At 37.6% G+C, this 6,722-nt stretch overlaps 1 long non-coding RNA gene across 1 annotated transcript; it reads left to right on the top strand.

Annotated features, from left to right (window-relative positions):
- The first annotated feature begins 1,943 nt into the window (after positions 1 to 1,943).
- LOC112944548 lies at positions 1,944 to 6,318 on the top strand. Its single transcript, XR_003248795.1, has 3 exons — positions 1,944 to 2,056; positions 3,120 to 3,325; positions 6,268 to 6,318. It is a non-coding gene; the product is annotated as an uncharacterized LOC112944548 (long non-coding RNA).
- The last annotated feature ends 404 nt before the right edge of the window (positions 6,319 to 6,722 follow it).

The following is a 6,722-nucleotide window of genomic DNA, read 5'->3' as shown; positions in this document are numbered from 1 at the left end:
ATATTCAGGACACTTATGGAAGTACCTGAACAAAATCTGAAAGTTTGTGAAGGCAAATTCAGCAAAGCCTGTAGCTACAAGTATAAAAGCAATCCCCATCTTGGTCCTAGAAGCTGTGCAAATGTTTTAGATTAAGCTTATGTCRAAGTGATTTGCTTGGTCTTACTCCTCAGAAAATTAGATAACTGTTTTACCAAATTTGAATCTTCTGACTCAGTGTCAGCACTTTTGAAGAGAAATGTGGCAGTACGCAAATGTCTTCATGCAAAGAYATGATTTAAACAACAAAACCATATTTTGCCTCACTTAAGGAAGCTCATTTTAAATGTGAGGCTGCTGTAATGGAAAGAGTGCTTGTCCTGCAGCCTGGGCGAGGTGCCGGCCCTGAGCTGGTGCTGGACCTGCCAGGACATTTGCCAAGTCATTTAAGATGCAGATACTAAAACTGCTAGGAGATGTATTAAGGGGAAAAGAAGATAAATAAATACATAAACTGCTTCATAATGTTGCACTGACACTTGAAATCACTATTAAAAGTAGCTATTTCTRTGTTTAAGACTGGCAGAGAGTGTCCCGACCGGTTGTTTACTTTTCAGGGAGACTCAGTTGTGCCTGCTTGGGTTTTGGAATTGATTTAAGGAAGAAATGTTCAATCAAAGCAAGTCACCAACAGCTTGAATGATTGTGCTGTCTTCAAGCCTCCGTTGGGACATCATTGTCTTTTTCGAGACCTCTAAGGAAAGTAAATAAAATGGATCTGCACAGTTTACGCCTGTGGCTGCATCATACTGTGAGCACTCCAGGGATGTTTCAGAGCAGAGCTGGGTATGGATTTTACTGCTGCAGACTTAACCACATCAAACAGACAGCATTTGCCAAGGAAGTGCTAATAATCTGCCAGAAAATATACTCCAGATATACTCATGAGAGTAAGACGAGGCTAATTTTCTGCTGAATGAAAACTACAATGGTTTTAGTAATCACCTTACAAATTAACATTTCTGAAACTTCATAGCGTAGCGCATTTTGTGTTATCGTTGTCTTTGGTTATTTTTCTTAAGGTCATGTACATCAACAGAATTTTCTGTGCAAGGCAGAAAAAAAAATCCTTGCATAGGAAAAACTTAAGTTAAAATATTTTCATATAATAAAATACTGTTTGTTTTGTTCTGGGTAAATACCACAGGTTAGCTCTCCCAATAAGAGCAGTCTAATWCCTTGAATTCTTTGCTATAGAACAGAGAAATGGGAATATTGGAGAAAAGGGAAAATCTAGGAGCAAAAGGCAGGAGAGGAAAACAAAACAGTATGCATCCTTTTTCCATCATGCTGTGGGCTAGAATCATGGTTAAATCCAGCTTGAGTTTGTTGGTTCTCTTGTCTGAGAAACACCTAGATAATGACTTTGGGTCCTACAAGAGAGATAAGTGTGGGTGTAAAGCTGGGTTCCCAAAACTCCAGGTTTTAGAAACAGGTGGGAAAAGAATAGGGACATTAAGTGAAATCAGCATCTCTTTGGAAACAAATAAAAGAAAAGCCAGCTGTGTGCACGGCCTGGGTTAAGGTGACCTCCTTTCAGTGGATTGGTACCTACTGATGGGGCTCTTGTGTGCTGGGGAGTGAGGCAAACCGGGAGGCTCAAGTTCTGCCTCTGCAACCGTGAGTCAAACTCTGATCTTATTTGAAGCAGGAAAGAGAGAAAAGAAAAAAAAAATTGAATGTCACAGTATGGTTCTCACAGATGTGCTCTACTGGTGGTCTTTACCAAGAGGGCTTTCCTACAGTAAGGGTTAACAAGCTGCCAGCTCTTAATTTTAAACTCTATGTGTATTTGCACTGGTGCCTGCTTTATAGTGAGGCAAAATATTAATTAAAAATCAAAGAAATCCTAATATATGAAAATAAGTTTTATCTTTTCAGAGCACAAAGTGCAATGGAAACAAAAAGAGAACGTGGCTGCAGATACAGCAGACTTGCAGACAGGAGCTGTCCTGTCCTCGCTGTCCCCTGCCTCTCCCATAGCCTGTGTCCGGAGCAACAGAAGCAGTACGGGAGTGTAAGTGTGCAGTCTTAACAGAAAGAGCTGATTAAACTTCTGTGTTGGAATTTACAAGTAAAAATTAGCCRTTCAATTGAGTCTTTCATAGCTGATAGATATTTAAGTATTTTACACATTTACGTTGCTCATTTAGCATTCCAGGTAAATGTCTTAGAGATAGCAGGAGTGATTAAAATCGTCATTGATTTTATTTAAGGTGGGTCACTGCAAGCAAGTTTACCTTATGTCTTTCCATTAGAATGTTTGGATGTAAGTTKAGTTCTTGGGCAAGAGAAAGCCAACTATTGTGTATTTAAACCAATTTTACAGGCAAGTTTCTTTGAAATTTCAGGCAGTTTCTTGGGAGGTGTATYGTTTTGTGATATCCCTTACTGAGATATGTCAGACCCATTCATGTATTATGATGAACTGCATTATTGCAATGATATAATAAATAGTTTCAATGTAAATGCGTTTTCCACTTWTGCAGGTGATACAGTGAGTTTTGTTTCTAATTTGTAAATGTATTTTGAAGTCAGTTAAGGAGAAAGAAATGTCAAAGAGAGCATTTCAAAATTAACAATATAATGGTTTCTGTTGCCCTCTCCTAGCTGGTAGATTGGGGTGAAGCTTATTGTCATCATGTTGCAAGTGTTTTCTATTTCACAAAATCCTGGTGACAAATTCATTTTAGGATTTAATCCATTGTAATAAAGTTGTCATAAAGCAYGTAATTAAAGAATAACCCTAAATGTAAAATACGCATTTCATTTTGAATGGGAGTTGAAGKCATGTGGCAATTCTGAAATTCAGACACTATCATCAAAAAGAAATACCAGGCAGAAAAACTATGTTGGACCTAAGAAATTGATACARTGTGATATGGGGTGAAATTCCAAAACAGCTCTAGCAAATTCCTTAAATAATTTGGGATAAGAAGAGATAGCAGATAGTAAAGTTAGCTGCGGGGACAATGAAGTTATATCCCAGTGGTCTGTTATTTATAATCAATTCTGAGAAGTCTGCATGAAGCAATCGGTCTCACTTCCCATGCTTCCTTGATGTTTTGTTTTTGTTCTAGGTTATTTTTCAAACGTGCTTCAGTTTCCATTAGAAATTTTGTCAGAATTTGGAAGATGAACAACCCCTAAAGGGACCAACCGAGAATGGATATGAGTTCATGTTTTTGCTGTTCAGAATTTTACGAATTATCAGTAGCGATGTTGGAGCATGAAGATTTATTCATTAGCAGAAAGAAATGAAGGCATCAAGATTAGCAACATGCAGGTATAAAATCTCATTTAAAATCTCGTTAAAAATAAAATAATCTTTAGCTGACAAACTTCAAAATGACTTTATCACTTTCTGTAGTTACTGAGGTTTCAGAGATCTAGGAAAGATCAAGCAGAAAATGTAGATCCAGCTGCTTAGCCCAACAGTGCATTTCTGGAACAGCACCATTTCCTTAAATGTTTTATTCTTTACCTTGTTGAGATAGTTGAGAAGATGGACATACAATGTAATTTAAGGCTGAAACAACTCAGTTCTGCACATATTTCAGCTGTAGTGTATTAAATGGAGTAGTAGCAGCGTGATGCAGCGCAGAATGACTGCAGTGATGTGTGCACTTGCACACTGGCTCCTCTCCAGCAGTATGTTCTAATGAATGGGCCTTTTGTCACACGAGTACCATGTTCAAAGCCCAGTTTGGATGGTTTTTTTTCCTTTACATTCCTCAATAAATACTGCAAAAAAGACTTGAGAACAAAGCAAGGGCTGCAGGAAATTATCCAGGCTATCCTCCTTTGCTTTTCTTCCTCCTTGTTGAAGGGGGAAAGAATACAAACCAATATTATGTTATCTCTTTGTTCATTATGAACATATGAATAGAGCAATTTCCTTATTCACSCATCTTTACAAATTACTAGCTTGGTTTCCTGTCATTTAAAACTACAAATATGTCTAGCAAAGAAAATAATAGAATCGTAATAATTACTGCATAYATTAGGGTAATATGAAAAACTTGTTGGTTTAAGTAAAAGCTGATTACTGCACGAGTGAAGGTCTAAGTTGCATCAAATGGACGTTACAAAGAGAAAGTACCTATCAACTTCACAGCACCAATTATAATTTTAGAAAGGTGAGAAAACTGTTCATATATTTTATGTGGCCCTACATTTAAGGTAGCTTAATTTTAATTTATTCTTCTTAAAAAAAAAATATATATATATATATATATATATATATCAGAAGAGACTGGATCTTCAGGGCACTAAGTACTCTCAACATAAATCCTGAAAACCCTGAAGCAGACGCCTGATGTTAAGCCCCATGAAAGTCAGTAGAGTTAAGTGCTCAAAAATAAAGCATCTGTTTTAAGTGCTTGGCTGATTTGGGCCAGGTTTAGCTTAGCAAGAATAGGTATAAACTTGAAAGTTGGTATTACGTGTTATATTAGCCTTGTAGGAGCCATAAAGTTAATGAAAATTTGCCTTAGACTGAAATTTTATTAGGTCTTAGTCAAGTGATGACATATCCCAGTGGCACAGTTGCTTGAGGTCATATTCCAGCTCTTCCTAGCCAGGGGCGGTTCAATTTAGAAAGAATTAGGCAGATTTTATATACAGAGAACATCTCTTACAGGACGTTTGCAGAGCAGTACCATTCTATACATGAAAGATAATATCAAGGGAGTTAAGACCACTTTGACCTGACTTGACTTTGTTCTTTTGCTTTGCTGTTGAAGAGGTGTCCCTGTTCAAGAAGACTGTAGAAGTCGTTTTTGACGTTTGACCACCTATGAACACAGGTGGTACAAGAAACTGGTGGTTTTCCTCCTTCTCAGAGGTCTCTTACTGTAGTAGTTTGTCTTTGAGCAGTCATGAGCAAAGTCAGACAGCTGAGGCTATTGATGCTTTGACTTATTGCTCATGCAATAAATATTTCATTGGTGKTTGTTAGGAAGTAGTAGTTAAATATTCTTCACTAAGCTGGAAATATTTCTCTTTTTTTTGTGGTAAATAGCTCATTGCCCTGCAGCAGAATGGGAATAGTACCTGGTATCGTGTGTTGCAAGGCCCTTCACGGAGTCTGTGGCAGAAGACTCTTAGCTTCGTTGCTTGTGAAGTGGGGCTGACACCCTCCCRCATCCTGAAACCCAAGCTAAGCTAATGCTCTCACACCTCTTCTGAGTAATTTGGAGTGAACCTTTGCCAATGTTCAGAATATTAAATAGCAAAAGCAGATATTTAAAGTATCGCTAAAAGTTGTACTTAAACTGACAAAAGAGGAATAATGCAAGTTTTTGTCTTCTCCGTGATTTTTTTGCTCCTTTCAGTCTGTGCAGTGTTGTTCAGATGATCTGTGAGATACCTCCTGCGTTAGCTTTGATATGTAAATAAGTTTTATCTTTGGTAGTTTTAAAGTTACATGGAAGTTAGGAGCTGATATAGTGACCAAATACGAGTTGTGAGATGGATGGGTTCCAGGCAAGAATGTGTTTATAACTGGGATAAAAATATATTGAACTCTGTAAATGAGTTATGATTTAACTACTATTCAGTAGAACACTTGTCACTGTTGTTTATATCAAATTTCAGAGGGCAAAAACTAATATAAAACAAATGTTCTGAGAACCAAGAAAAAACAAAAGAACATTATGTACACCTCAGGCGGGCAAAGTTCCCTGACTCTTTTCCAGGGAAGTTTTTTAAAGTTCACACTGATAGGAAGATTAACCAGTTCTTTGGTTGAATTTATCCATTATAATTCCTTATRGTAGGAATTACTATTACTGCAGTGTTTTGTGAATCCTGTTCAGGAATACAGCACCTTTTTGAACACTTTTCACATCATCCATCAGTCCAGTCATATGGAAGTAGCAGCGGAAAATATCCAGCTAGGTCACTCTGATGAACTGTAAGATATGTATCATAGTGGAGCATATGTATGGCAGTGGGGTCCTTTTCTGTCTAGGTGCCAACAGGACTTCTTCCAAGTTACTTAAAAGTCAGTCAAAAGTCATGGAGTTGTTTTAAGGGAACGTAAGTGTGAATGTGCTTTTCCTGAACTCAAATAGCAATTAGATCTATTTAGAAATATTATTTCAACCTAAAAACAACAAAAAGGCCAAAGGAAGTGTCAAGAAATGTAGTATCTATCTCCAAACATGCATTTAGAAATACTACATAGGAACTCCTTATTCTTCCCTCTCCTTTCCTTCTCTGTAGGAAGATGCCAGCTGGTCGGCATTGTGGTAGCCTGCCAGGCAGCTGAGAATGAAAGCCGGGTCTGGTAAGTCTGCATTTCTCCTGACTGGTAATTCTGTAACAGARCCTTTGCCAGGGAGCTTGGAGTAAAATAGGTGGAAGGGAGAGTTTGGCTGGTGTGAAACATCTGGGGATTGGTTTCTTAGGAGCGTTTCCAATTCGTCGAGGCACTAGATACAGCAAAATCTCTCTTTCCTGGAGATTTAAATAATGCTAGCCTAGAAATGACTCTCAAAAGGCAAAATAGTTCCTATTCTGTAGTATACTCTCTCCACTGAGCTAATTCTAGTTTTTATCTATTTTTAAATTGATTATCAGTCCTGGATGTATCTTATAGAACAGCCTATTCTATCTAAATATTCAAAGATAAGCAAATAGATCAGTACAGGGATTTGGAAAAACTGCAGCAACTTAAT

Source organism: Nothoprocta perdicaria, unplaced genomic scaffold (assembly GCF_003342845.1).
Source record: "Nothoprocta perdicaria isolate Ctin4 unplaced genomic scaffold, notPer1 scaffold_17, whole genome shotgun sequence".
Lineage (NCBI taxonomy): Eukaryota > Metazoa > Chordata > Aves > Tinamiformes > Tinamidae > Nothoprocta > Nothoprocta perdicaria.
Note: the sequence above shows the minus strand (reverse complement) of the source record. Positions and strands in the feature narration are given on the sequence as shown.